Source organism: Cavia porcellus, unplaced genomic scaffold (assembly GCF_034190915.1).
Source record: "Cavia porcellus strain 051 isolate PalLab524CR breed Dunkin Hartley unplaced genomic scaffold, mCavPor4.1 scaffold_13, whole genome shotgun sequence".
Taxonomy (NCBI): Eukaryota; Metazoa; Chordata; class Mammalia; order Rodentia; family Caviidae; genus Cavia; species Cavia porcellus.
In genome coordinates this window covers 19,373,585-19,388,597 of record NW_026947496.1, presented here as the reverse complement: position 1 = coordinate 19,388,597, position 15,013 = coordinate 19,373,585, and the positions used below count along the sequence as shown (strand labels likewise).

The window sequence follows — 15,013 nt, the reverse complement described above, 5'->3', positions numbered from 1 at the left end:
GTTATGTGTGTCCTTTACTCTTCTTATAGAGACACCAGTTGTATTGGACTAGGTACTAATCCTTGGCCTCATTTTAACTTCCTTTGTTTCAAAAAGAGATAACATAATTTTATATATTTTAAAAACACAAAATGTAAGATTGTAAAAAAACAACCACCCAAATTTACCACCGGTACTGGTTTCTGCAAGTTTGCTGTGCTATCGTACGCAAGAAATTAGAGAAACCACTACGCATTTAGAACATTCATCATCAGAAACTTTAAAACCTAACTATAGGTAGTAGCCCCTCAAGAAGCTACAACCTGAATTTTTTTTTAAACAGAAAACTGAAGCTGTATGAAGACTATCTTCTGACTGGAAGTACAAAGAAGCAGGAGGAGAGAGAGAAGGAGCAAGAGAGCTCCAACAGCTGCAGCACGTTTATTTATACACTTGGAAGGTAAGTAACACGTGAAACTTCTCCACCTAAGAGCTTATCCATGTGGCTTGTCTCAGTGCCCAGCATTCTTGAGATTAGCGCAGTTTATCCATGTGACTTGCCCCGGGCACCCAGTGTTCTTGAGATTTGCCATGCCCCAGACCCCACGTGTGATCGATTTTCGGGTTCAGCCACTCCCCACATCTCCCCACGTTTTTTGGTTTTATAGTTGTAAGTTATGGGTAGTTGAGGCTAGAGGAGATGTGTTTAGAGAACTCTGTAGATGATCTTTTTATTCTTGAACCCTTTTCATTTTGAGTGAACTTACTTGTTTAGGCTAAAAATTTCCAGCCCAAGGATATTAAGTCCCTGCATTTAGTAATTTGACCTTGATACCCAAAATGGTCAGTTACTAGTATAGCTGGCAATTGTCAAAAACTATTAGTGATTTAAGTTTCTTTTAGCTAATATTTACCATGGCATTTTTTGGTACCATGGATTATGGCATTGTTTTATATTTCTTGTAGTTTACTTTCCTGCAAGATGTTCAAGACCAAGTTAAGGTGAGACCTATATTAAATACAATTAATCTCTTGTTGTCTCTCCAGGTCAGTTAAGTCTCCTGAGGAATTATCTTGGAACCATGCACAGCACCTCTTAGTAAGTGTTAGCCCTCTGGATGAATCACAGCCATTGCATGATCAAGATGCTTTCTGTGATAAAATGGGAGATGTTCTCTCCTGGTGACTCTCCTTAGGCTCACTACACACTGCAGATCTTCATTCTCTGTGATCCTAAGTCTCCTTGATCAGGAGATTGTAGTACTCACCAGAGTTGCAAGATGTTGCTGAAAAGGTTCCCTCATGTCCTGTGTACTTACTGACCTCTGAGGTCAGGGACCAAAACATTGGCTATCCTTGTAACCCATCTGTCTTTCTAGTTTCTTGTCTCCATACTTCAGTTGTTGAACATCCATAAGAGAAGGTTAATGACATAACATTTTGTAATGAGAGCAGTTAGCTTACTATTACTATTTTATCTGAATATCAAACACCTTTGAACATAAAATAGAACCATTATTTGTTAACAACCATGGATGTTCTAAAAGTTGAACCTCTGCAGAATGCTAACAGGCAATAGTTATATAATTTTACACAGAAAATTTAAAATCAAAACTATACATAATATTATAATATGATAGTCATGATGACTTTTTTGTGACATACTTAAAATTCCATTTTGACATAGTATAGCTCTTTTAATCAATCATCTCTATCTAATACATAAGAAACTTTTACCTAACTTATTGACCTTTAATGGAATGTCACCAAAGAAATTTGTGACAATGTCTGGGCCACTTGATGTTTAGGCATCTTTAAGTATAGTGGTGCATATACAATATGTACATCATATAAATTTGTGTTATATTACTGACTGGTGACTTCATTTTGGCTTGACATGAATCTCCTATTACAATTAATTGAAACACAAAAGAAAGGCAAGTATCTGAATCTAAAAGAAGATGTCTGTCACCAGAAACAATCCCAGTTTTACATTTTGGAAGAACTGTACATCTGCAGGCATATAACCTGAATTTTTAAAAATGTGTTTTCTCTACAGAGACTCTTATTAACTATTCAAAAATCTGTACAGTTTTTCTATTGAAGCTGATATTGAGCTGTTCTTTAATTTTTAGCAAAACAATGCCTAAGGACACACACACACACCACTCCACATGTCACTATAGGACAGCCACTTCTTCACCTTCATTCTCTTCCTCCTCGTCTTTGTCTCCCCCACCTTATCTTTTGCCTCATTCTTCTTTGAGCTTGGTGGTCCATGCCTGTCTTTTCCTGCCTCACTTTTGCTCTTGATATGGTATGCCATGTACCTTTTTTGTATTTCTCCTGTAGTTTAGCTGCTCTCTGTTCAAATGCTTGTACATCCTTGGCTGACTGCTCAATCTAATTTTCACTTCATTTTTTTGTAATATCTCCAATGGTTCTGTCTGGGTGTTCCCTTTTGATCTTTGGGCATATTCAGTGGAAAACAGGAAGAAAATAAATAGTATCCTTTTAGGAGCACCGGAATCTTTTCTCTTTCCTTTCTTATCACCTTTGAAAGGAACATAATTCTTTACTTCCCTGTGTAGCAGCTTTGTTATTTTTGCCACATCTTCATGTTTCAACTTTTCCATTGGAGACATGGTCCTGCATCTCTCTAAAGATTTCTTGGAGAATTCTGCAGAATTGACCTTAGAGCCTGAACGTTTCTTCTTTTGTTCTTCCCTGTAGACCTGGATGAGAAGTAAGAAGAGGACATTGTATCTCTTGTTTATTGGGTGATGGAGGACACACGCATAGTGGGAAGAAAGCCAGTGAGTCTGCCCTTAATCATTTCCTTAAAGGCCCATCTCCAAATGCAGTCACAGTCTGGGGTATTAGCAATTAAGACTAAACATGAATGGCAGGGGAAGGAGATAATTAGCCCATAACACTGCGTAAGAGCTTTGTGAACTTACCAGTTTTCTGAAAATCCCTATAAATTAATTGTATATGTTTCTTCTTTCCCTTAGCACAGTTTTCCAGGTCCCCAAATTGGTATCAGCATGAACTGGCTAGAAGTGCAAATTTCTTCTGTATAGATTGCTTTCCTGTTGTTGAGACACCTTATGGGACACTCACAACTTAAAGGAGTAGATGTTTGTTTTGGATCAGTCCAAGGCTGGCTGGCTGCAGGGCAGGAACAGCATAGCAGAAGGCTATGGCAGAGGAAGAGTGCTCAATCCATGGCAGTTAGGAAGCAGGAGACAAGGGAGGAACTGGAGACCAGAATTCACCCTTCCAGGTCACACCCACCTCCAGCCACGCCCTGCCTCCTAACAGTGCATTCAGCATAAAGCTCCTCAGGAGGAGTGCCAGTCACCTTCCAAACACATGAGACTTTTGGGGGACATTTCAGATCTAAAACCTAACACCTACTGAATTAGAAGCTCTGGGGGTGGACCCAGCAAATCCTCCTGGTATTTCTCATGCCTGCCCTACTTTGAGAACCTTAACAGTTGGGCACAGGACAGCTCCGTGCAGAGGTGGTTCAGCTATAAATTCTGTTCATGCTATTCCTGAGTCCTTTTCTGAAGGATGACTCTCCTGAGACATCAGGTTATGATTGATGGCCAGGTCTGTGTGATAGCAGCATTTAAATCAATGCTCATCTGTCTTGCAGTATCATTCGGTATTCAAATATCACCTACTCATTTGAGGATTTATAAAGGAGGCAACTTTCAGTAGGAAGCTCTCTTGTTTGAGGAATGAGATTCTTTGCTAATCTGGGCTTCAGTTTTATTATCTTGAAAATGAGAAATCTGCATTCCTTTTCTACCTCTGACAATCTGTGCATTCATATGAATGACTCAGAGCAACCAATATCTCAGTAGTGGCAAGGATTGTGATTTTATGGGATTTGTAGAGTAGTCAGTCTAAACATCCAACATCATGCCAGGCAGAGGACTTTAAGTTGGAGGTCTCTAGAGGTGAGTGCGCAGTTTGTATCCAATTGTCTTTGTGTTGTTTTTGTGTTGTTATAACAAAATGTTTGAAGATTAGTAATGTGTAAAGAAAAGAGGTTTATTTAGCTTATATTTCTAGAGGCTCAATGGTATGGTGCTGGCACCTGGTAAGGGCCTCACAGCAGATGGCATCACAATGACCTGTGGGCAAAGAGTGCCTATAAGAGTGATAAGTGGCACATGCAGAAGAAGGATCCAGGGAAGGTACCAGGCATCACTATGACAACCTATTCTCATGGGAACTAATCCAATTTAATGAGACTTGATTTACTTCCCCTATGGCAGCATTAACCTAGTCATGAGGGTAGAGCCCTGTGACCTAAATTCCTTCCATGAAGCCTAAGAAAGTTTCTGTCACCTCCACATTGTCACATGGCACCAGGCTTCTTGTACATGAACCTTGGGAGACAAATCCCATCCTAAGCCGGAACTTCACTCTGGTGTTCCTTCTTGGCCCTGAATGAGAGGACGTAACAGGTGACTGACAAACATGGTGGGGCTTGAATCAACCAGCCTATTGTGCTGAAGACCCCCAAATCAAACCCAGGATGCAGCCTCATCTGCAGTGGTCTCAGTGGGAATTATGGAACTCTGGGTTGCTTCTTCATCTTGAGTTATCATCATTGTGCTTTATGGTCTTTCTTATCTGTAAGCTCTTTTGATCTCTGTTAGCACCATTTCACAGAACAGGTGAGGAGAGTTTTACTAATGCCAACTTTACTTCATTTTAGAAGGCTTGGGAGAGCTAGAAATTTGTCCAAATGACAGTTCAGTAAGTGAGTACCAACGTAGTACCCCTTATCTCTAGTCTTTGTTTTGGGACTGAGAATAAGAAGGAGAAAAAAATAGATATACAAAAACCTATCTGAAAAATGAGACATACTTTGGAATTTCTGCTCAGTGACCACAGACTTCTGAGCAGATTACATTCAATACAATCAAATTTACTTTTTACACATATCAAGTTGATTAAACGTCAGGTTGGGATGGAGTGGGAGAGTAGGCAGAGTAAGACCCTTTTGCTTCCTATATTAATTTCTTCCTTGTAGTGGTGGAAAATGCAGCTGATCGTGTTTCTCTTGATACGGCTACTTATCAAGAGGCACTGTGGCTTGGCCTCCATGGAAGGACATTGACAGAAGGCTGAGAGCTGTTGTGGGCAAAGCAGGTGTTTCCAGTTGATGAGGCAAGCCCTCAACAACGTCACTTGTCTGTCGAAGGGTGGCAGTGCATCAGCATGCTGCAATCATGTATTGCCTACATATGACTGATCATTACTTCAAAATGACTACTATTAGGACACGACAATGCCTCATTAGACTGTATAAATGTATCTCTCAGTAACAATATTGTTATATGTGTTTTAACTGAAGACGTACATTCATTTTAATCCCCGAGACTTCATTAACAATGCTCCATGTAGAATCCTAAATCCCTAAACAATCATTTCCTCCATCCTTTTATGTTTGAGTAGGGGTGTACTTAAATTGTTAAATTATGTCTGAGTAGGGTTGTACTTAAATTGTTAAATTATGTCTGAGTAGGGTTGTACTTAAATTGTTTTTAATAAGATATTTGTCTTATTAAAAAACATACATGCATACTCTTAATAGCTCCATGGAGGAGGCCATTGTCAAAGGCCCACTCTTTGACCATTTGATGTCAAATATTATGATGTTGAGCTCCAAAAGGTTTGTGCCTCAGCTACACCAATATTCTTCTTGATATACATAAGGCTGTTTTCTCTCTTCTTTTTCCCGAAGTACAGATAGTCTCAAACTTGAGTGTCACCTCCGTGACATTTGGTTCAAGTTCTCTTCTGGGTGTGATGTAGAAATATGTGCAGAAGTTTGTGTGATTGTCTTAGGTGTCACAATATTTGGGGCACTATTGGCATTTCCTGAGCTTTTTCCAGGACTGCTCACACTGCATATTTCAGCAAAAATGATTCTGCCCTAAATGCCAATTTCCTCATTCTTCTTGGGCTGTGACATACCCTGAATTTTTTCATTTCTCTGTACTTCCTGCTCACCAGGGTTCTCAGCTTTGTGAAGGTGCTCAGGAGATGACAGACTGGTATATTAATCAGCTTTCCTGTTTCTGGGACAAACTGTCTGACACCTGCAGTTTAAAAGGAGGGGAGATTTATTTGGCTCGCAGTTTCAGAAAGTTCAGTTCATGGTCAGCTGATTCCAAGGCAAAAATATTACGGCAGAATGGCATGGTGGAACAAAACTGCTTGGGTAATGGTAGCCAGGGAGCAGAACAAGGGAACATGACTGAGAGGAAGAGATAAGGAAGCAGATATCAATCCCACCCAAGTTTTGCCTCTGTGACCCACCCAGACACAACCCAAAGTGTGGTTTTCTGATCCCCCTAGATGGCTCCCAAGCCAATCAAGTTGACAATTAAGCTTAACCATCATATCCAGGCAGTTACTTGTTACATGATCTGTTTTGCTTTTTCCCAAATGAATTGGGGCTCTAGGTCTCAGTTTTGTATCCCAGCCTTCAAATTACACAAGACCTCTGCTGTGGTTTGGTTTGGAAGTATCTCCTGAAGGCCTGTGTATTAAAGGCATTATTAGGATGGTGGTGCCTTTAAAAGGTGGAACTTTGCAGGAGATCTGTTGTCTATTGAAGGTGTTAGTGGAACCCTAGCCCCGTCCTCTCTCTTTCTTTTTTGCTTCCTGGCCATGAGGTTCTTTCATATACATCCTACCATGATGTGCTGACACATGCCCAAAGCAACCACACCAACTGATAATGGACTGAAAGGTTGAAAATTGTAAACCAAAAATAAACCTTGCTTCTTTTTCAGTTGATTATTTCAGCTACTTATATACAGCAACTGAAAGTTGAGTAATAAAGTCTCCTTCAAAAAGTCAACCTAGCTCTGTATCTCAAACTTTTTATTCATTTGTCCAGTGGTCTTGCTAATGGGCTTATGACTAATGACAAGATAATTCCCCTGCTGTTATAAATAGGGAAGTGGTCAGGAAATAAGCATGAGACTTACCCAGTTTCTTCGTTTCCTCCTCTGACTGTGTGTCTCTGAGGAAGCCTTCTCTACCTTTAGTACTGGTTGAGCAGTGGACCAGAAGGCCCAGCCTTCCCCCGTGACTTCCATGACTCATCTCAATAATGGGGCGCCCCGTCAGTGCCTTTCCTGGGAATCTGTGCTGTGAGCCAGAGGGATGTCACACTTTTCTGTGGGCTGAGAGCTAGAAGGTCATGGAGATTTAGTCTGGGGGCGACATTCTAGGTCAGGATTATGACAAACAAACCGAGCAAATTTGTTTAGAGAAAAGAAACTGGAGCAGAATTGCAAACAAAAGAGAAGCAGAAAGAGAGGCCGAGAGACTGAAAGTGTGGTTTTACTTCTCAGTTCCAGAACTGTGTCCCTGTGAGGCCTAATTGTACTTTTAGTTGAATTACATGAATGGCAGTGATTCACTCTGAATTCTTACGACTCCCTCTCCTCCCTTTCTCTGGAGCCAGCTTTTAAGAGTCTGGGTTTGCAATCTCAAAAAGGCTGACTGGAGACACTGCTCAAAAAAAGAGAATGAATTTTTATTCAATTCTGAGATCTTCTGGCAAATGTTGCCTATGTTCCAGAAGACATTATTTTGGTCCTCTCCTCCTTCTTAATGGAAGAGGGCAGACTGAAAGGATGTATCTGGGGAAAGATTATTTTTGGTGCTTCCTAAGCTTCTAGTTTTTATGTTTGCTTGGCGTTACTTCTGAGCATCCATATCTTCCGCAGTTTAAGACTTCCGGTTGCTTCTATGAAGCAACATCTCATCACTTGTCATCAGTGTTTTCTTTAGAACGAAATAGCAAAACACCAGTGTTCCTTTCCAAGCTGGAAGGGTTGTTTCTAAGAAGGATCACGGTTCTCAGTCTCCTTGGTACCATCACAGTATAGATGTAGAACAGGCACCTACTTGGGGAAGAATGAAAATCTGCTTGTTATGTGTTGAAACACAGATGCACTTCAGATGTTCTTGCTGCTATTATTACTCTACATCAATGGTCTTGCCAGCCAGTATGGTAGGAAGTTTATGCACCTGGCTTACATTATTATGACTTGTGTTTCAGACTGGTTCACTTAGGCAGAGGATGTGTGCATGCTCAGGAAAGCAGTATCTGATCCTTACTGGGGAGTTTTTGATTTATGTTTCCCTTTGCTCTTTGCTGTTGCATTTTCTTGATCTTAGCTTCTTTCTGCACAGCTGCCATTGGTGCTTCCAAGGTTGGTGTGGTCTTCCCTTACCACAGGGATGCATAAAGCCAGATGCTCCAACCTTTTGAGGTATCCAGTGTCTCTAGCCTTCTAGTGGGTTTCCCCTTCTTCTATGTGCCATTTTCTTTAATCCCTTAAAGTAATTACTAATTTAGGTGGAACAGGATATGGGACTCTGAGGGTAGGGGTTTTCCAGCTCGGATGACTCTCTTTTAGCATTGTTTCTTCCTTGTTCTTGTCTACTTGCAAAACAAGTCAGCGAACTCTCAGATTGTGAGATGATTTCTGGGGAGCCATTGTCCATTCTTCTTTGTTGATCACCTCTTTTGGGGCTAGTTCTAACAATGACGGAATTGTTGAGCCAGTCCACATGGTACTAGTTAGAAAGCTATAGGGAGCTGTTTGTTCTGAATAAGATGGGGAAGTTTTGTGAGAATAGTGGTGTTTGGTGTTTGGTGTGTGTGTGTGTGTGTGTGTGTGTGTGTGTGTGTGTGTGTATACAGTGGGGTGTGAACATTTTGAACCCAGAACTGCAAGCATGCCAGGTAAGTACAATACCACTGAGCTACATTCCCAGCCCTGTGAACATTTTGGATAGTGGAAGTCTTCTCTCAGCTTTGGAATACTAACAACTGAGGTCATGAGTGAGGTCTGGGTGTATGTATCCATCCACAGACCTTCAGAGTATTTAGTTGGTGGCATGATCTGCACTGATGATGATAAATCCATGCACTATTCCCCTGCCTGTTCCCCAGCTGGATCTTTCCCCAGATGATACTCCTTTGAAGACTGATGCAACCCAATCTAACTCCCATCACGGGTGATTCATGTCACAGAAAGCCCAGGTGTTATCTTGGGATGCTGTGATATTTATGACAACCACCCAGGGCATCATACCCAGGGGATCCTTGCCTCGACCTTTGTTCTGCTGGTAAAACCTGGTTGTCAACCATCCCCTCCACTCTGCATGATATGGTTGTATATGTAGTCTCTGGGCCAAGCTGGAGGCAAAATTTAGAAACTCTGAAAAGTCTTCAAAAGAACAGCAGAGACTTTATAGCTTGCTCATCAAGGAAATGGAGGAGACTTACACCCATGTACTCAACAACAAGCAAATAAAAATCCCCATTAGATATGTATTTCCTTTTTTCTTTTTTTGGGTTTTTGAGACAGGGACTCTCTATATAGCCCACATGGGCCTTGGCCATGCCTGGCGCCTCATAGGTATTTCTGTTTTCTCTCAGTTCTCTTTACTTTCCACTCAGGGCCCAATGACTTTGGCTGCTGTGTTTCTTCTGCCCTGCATACCCTTAATTCTGATTTTCCTGTAATTTTGAAATTCTTACATATTCATCATGCCAGGTAGTTTTCACTGTGACTGAACTCATAGTCAAGCTTATAGACTTGAACTCATTGGCATGCTCACAACATAAAGGACTGTCAGATATTGAAACCTAACCTAAGAAGGCAGAATGGCACTATGTTTTTTTTTGCTTACATTTGCCTTTCTTAACCCACATGGCAAACCAACAGACTTCTTTCTAGCAAATATAGGACTGTCCCTGAGAGGAAGTCTTATTCCAGCTGCTAAAGGAGGAAAACTTCCCCTCTCTCATTATACCACAAATTGGAAAGCCAAACTAGTCATTAGAACGTTGCTCAGTTTTTGGAGAATCAGAGTGAGACTTGTTGGATGGCTCTGAGGGAGATTTTTAGGCTGAGAAAAGGACAGGCTGGTACTTGAGTGAATGGTTCTAATGATGGTGTTGGCGGCCAGATTCATGGATGGGTAAGCCCTAATCACCTCTTCCTTCCCAGCTCTCCTTCTGGGCTCCACTCAGAGCTGCCCCTCTCTTGCTGATCTGTCATTATAACTCACCAATACTGCAACACTTTCCCAAAGTGTGTACATCTGTATTTTATTGACTTCATCTTTTATCATCGTTCATGGCTTGTTGATGGCACAGAGAGAGAAACTTTCTGCAGCCCTGGGCTGAGAGATTGGATCATCATGCTCATCTTATAGGACATACCTGGGGAAGAAAAGGTTTATTTTCTTTACCCAGTGCTAGGATCCCACTGAGACCCTATAACAAAAGTTAGACTAACAAGAGAAAAGCATACAAATTTATTTAATATAGGTTTTACAGGACATAGAAGCCTTTGGAAATGAACACCCGAAGACATTGGGAAACGTGTGCATTTTTGTGCTTAAGTTGAGGAGGAATTGACAGTCATGCATAAATATGATAAGACAAGAGAGTGTAACTGAATGGTAACAAAGTCCAAGAACTTAGCAAAGCCTGTTTGCTCTGATTCTTCCCTACCCTGGTGTCTCCTGAGATAAGGTCATTCCTGTCCTCTGAGTATAGGGAGGTACCTTTCTCATAAGTATCTTAGGATCTGCTTCAAGGGAGAGACATGGGGTGGGGGGAGAGAAGAGTGATGACCTTGCTTCTGTTTTCTTAAATGCCAAAGCACCATGACAGCGTGGGATATCATGTCCTGAACCCTATCATACTGTGGAGGAAATGTTCATGTTATTCACGATCTGCTTACAGACTCATTATAGCTGTTTGAGCTGGGAGAAACCTGTGCCCCTTCAGTCTGCTTCTTAAGGGGAGGAAATTGAAGCTCAGAAGAGTGGATAGCCAGGCATTGTGACACACACTTGTAATCCCTGCACTTGGGAGGCTGAGGCAGGAGGATCATTTTGAGTTTGAGACCAATCTGAACTACAAAATGAGCTCAAGGCCAGTCTGAACTGCACAATAAGACCCTATTACAAAAATGCAATTAGTTGCCTGTTCCAGAGTTACTGTTGGAGCCAAGGACTACAATGTAGGTCTTTAGTTGCTGTGTTTCTGTCTCATCTCCTGCCTTCCTATCAGTGGGTTTTATTTTTCTCTAGCATCTCTTCAATTAGTCCATCAACTTCTTGAAAACTGGAATAGTGTCTCTAGGATAGAGTTAGGTTCCTAAGGGCTCCCAAACATGTCATTCATCCATTTCAACAGATGTTTTTAGAGCACTCATCATGTTACTGTGTTATATTGTGCATATTTATTAGTGCTGGATACAGAAGGTGGAAAAGGCACATTTTCTGTTTTTAAGAAACTCACCATCCACCAGATGTCTATAATAAAAGCAAAAAGAAAGCACACACACACACACACAAGAGAAGGAGAGATGGATCATATCTTGGGACTCTGGAAACTTTATAGAGAAGATAGGATTAGGGCTGAGCCTTATGGAGGAAATACTTCACTGGGTAGCAGGAGGAGGGAAGGCTTTTTAGTAGCAGCTTGGACAAGCCCTCAGAGGCAGGAGAGCAGAGGGCATGATGGGAATGGCCACGGGTCCCTCTGGAGGATGTGCATGAGCTGCAGATGGGATATCTGAGGGTGGAAAGGAAAGCATGGCAAGGGCCTGAGCACGAGCCTTTGAGCCTGCCCAAACACACCAGTAATACATTTTCCTCCATCTGTTGGAGATAGAAGCTGGCCAAGAGCAGGCACTCAATGAATGTTTGTAGAATAAATTAAAATTATGGTATTCAGAGGCAGTATATTGTTAAAGAGCATGGACACTGGAGCCAGAAAGACTAGATTTAAATCTTAGCTTTCTAAAATTTTCAAAGGCCTTTATTAAAATACATATGTAATTAAGAAGCCAGTGGATATTAATCATTAACTCTGTAGTAAGAATTCAGTCAGCTAACAGAGCCCAGAGGAAATGGGTTTATCATAAGTCAAATGGCAGTCTTGGGGCTGAGAGTATGGCTCAGTGATAGAGTGCTTCCTTAATGTGCAAGAAGCCCTAAGTTTGAGCTGGATATAGAAGGTGGAAAAGGCACAAAAAAAAAAAAAAAAAAAAAAAAAAAAGGTACTGCCCCCAGACCCAAGATCATTGGCTGAGTGCAGGGTACAGGAGGGTAGTACAACCTGGATGTTGTTATTTGTTTGTTGCTGGAGTTTTTTTTTTTTTTTTTTTTTTAATCTGTGAATTTAACATTTGTAGTTTGAACTATTCCCAAACAGTTCTAGAATGACAATGGCATGAAGCACATTGTAATTTATTGAGGCATACAGTTCTAAAACAATTCCACACAAATGTATCAGACAAATGCACAATCAGACAAATGGTAAGATATTACAGATAAAAAAAAAAAAGCATGACGGAAGCATGAATCTGAGTTGCACTTATCACCAGGATACCTGGGCATTCAGGCACCAAGGAGCCACCTCAATGGCAGTTCTTGAAGACCAATCACTCAACTTTCGTCAGCTTCTCAATTCGACTTTTTTTCTCTCCTGTTCTTGTCTGCACTGTAACTCTTCTGTGTTGTAATAGAAACTGAATTTCTTCATGAAAAATGGTCTAGTAGGTTCTTAGAGAAACAGCTGATTCTATGTCTAGGACAGGAAATGTACAAGATGTCTGGGAGCATCTTATAGCTCTAGCAAGGAAGAAAACTCTTATTAAAAAAAATCCCCAAAGCCCCACAACTCTGAGGACATTTCAGAGAGCCAGAAGGTCTCTGTTACGGCTTGGGTCTAGATGTCCTCCCAAAGCCTCGTGGCAGTCACAGGTGGGTTTTTTTCAGTGGTGGGTGGATCTGGCGTGTGTGACACTGGAATTAATTCATGGTGCAATGCTAAAATCAAGGGCGTGAAGATTGAGGGTGTGAGTGGTACCTACCTTGAATAGCCTGAATGAGATAAAAGGAGCAGAAAGATGCTAATAAGCTCTCTTTCTTATTTTGCTATCTTTGGGCCCACTCCTTTGTGATGCCTGATGCCATCCATTCTGTCTTGGAGCCAGCTAATCATGGACTGAAACCTCTACAAACTGTAAGTCAAATAAACTGTTCCTCCCTCAACTTCTGGGTGCTGGGTATTTTGTCTCAGCACCCAAAAAAGAAAGCTACACAAGCTCTCAATGGCAAAGTTGCCACCAGATGAGCCATTTTATGAAAGAGTAGTCCTGGGTTATGAACCAAAGCATAGAATAATCATCCGTGGGTCCATGCCTATATAAGTTAGTGTCTGAGTAAATTAATAAGTAGAAAGAAAGAGCAAACCTGTCAGGAAATTTTTTGAATAACTTATATAGATATTTGAATTTTCAAGGAATGGGAGATGACTCTTCCCTCCTTAAGTGTGGGCTGCTCTAAGCCACCACTTTCTGAAGAGTACACTATGGAAGAGAGGCACGAAGAGTAACTTTGGTGCACTTGTCAGATGAAGCCTGTCAAGCACAGCCTCAGCTAGGTGGTCGAGGTCGACTTCAGCAGTGCCAAATCACGCTGACAGTGTGCCCTTGATCTGACCGATAAAACTCATTCTTTGTGATCTTCTTCCCTAAACCCATAATCCCAGGCTAATTATGAGGAAATCAGCAGAAAAATCCCCAAGGAGGAATGTCTTCATTATACCTGACCAGTCCTCCTCAAAGATGCCAAGGTCATCAAAAATGAAGAAAGCCTGACATACTCCCACAGCACGAGCAGCCTAAAGTGACACACAGTGAAATGTGACATGGTTTCCTGGATAGGATCCTGGAACAGAAAAAGAAGTCTTGATTAAAAACCCAATCTAAATAAGAGTATGGACTTTAGTTAATAATGATGGACGGAAATCTGAATGAAGCATGGGCTTCAGTTAATAATCATGTGTCACTATTGGCTCTTTTAATTATAACAACTTCCATGTTAGTGGAAGATGTTAATAGTAGGGGAGATGGAGGATGGGGAGTGGCGGGTGGATGAAACTTTGCCCTATTTCTTCAAGTTTTCTATAAATAAAAGTCCTCTAAAAGATAAAGTCTACTCATTAATTTAAAAAAGAATAGGAAAAAAAGGAAATGGGTCTAGGAAAGAAATGTAGCTGTTAGGACTGCTGATGGACAAACAAGTCTAATGAATGAAGTTCTTAGGCATTAGAAATTTCATAGAAGAGACTGAATGTGGGAATTGATAAAGATCTGGAAATACACCTTTGTTGAATGCCAAAGGTATTCAAAACGTTGCCTGCTCAGTAACTTTGACTTTAGTGGCTTAATACCTACTAGTTAGTATTGCACTAACTTTCATGATGGGTAGATACTTTTTCTTTACTGGTCTTGTCTACACATGCCTGTCCTCTAATTTGTTGTATCGAAGGGAGGAGAATCTTTCCCTCTACCCTCCTGTGCTCTGTGGTGAAAACTCAAAAATTAAACTGATGAAAGACCAATTAACAAGGAACAGATAGATTTTTATTCATTTATGTACATAAGAATTCACAGAAAAATGTAATTGAAAGAGGTTGTTAGAATTTATGGCTTTATAACATCTTAATTGAGGAATATGAGGGGGAGAAAGGGCACTTATGGGAAAAAAAATGGCCTTTAGGAAAGATAAGTAGGCCCTTAGGAGAGTAGGTGGGAGGTGTGGTGGTCTTGAGACAGTGTCTGTTTCCTTGATTTCTTATCCTGGTGCTATACTAGATTTCTGTCTGGTAATAGGAATCGATCTTTGCTGACTATGAACTTTGGGGGGAGTTTTATGGTAGTTGAATTCTTCTAGGGGGATCTGCTTTTAGGCAGATAAGGAGAGTTTAGGCAGTCCTTTATTCTGAATCCCATCAGCTGATGCTGGTTCCTCAAACAACCTGTGTTTATTGTGATCAGGGAGATCCCACTTAGGGCTTCAGCCATATTCAGAAGTAAATGAGCTGAGAATCGGACATTTAGTTTAAGTGGCATCTTTTCAGGGGGGAGTTTGATTAGAATGGGGGAGA

The 15,013-nt window shown here is 41.0% G+C and overlaps 1 long non-coding RNA gene across 1 annotated transcript; it reads left to right on the top strand.

The window, feature by feature from the left end:
* The first annotated feature begins 318 nt into the window (after positions 1 to 318).
* Positions 319 to 14,251, top strand: LOC134478406 (uncharacterized). The gene is made up of 5 exons (XR_010051026.1): positions 319 to 439; positions 1,027 to 1,078; positions 2,713 to 2,795; positions 13,056 to 13,084; positions 13,613 to 14,251. It is a non-coding gene; the product is annotated as an uncharacterized LOC134478406 (long non-coding RNA).
* The last annotated feature ends 762 nt before the right edge of the window (positions 14,252 to 15,013 follow it).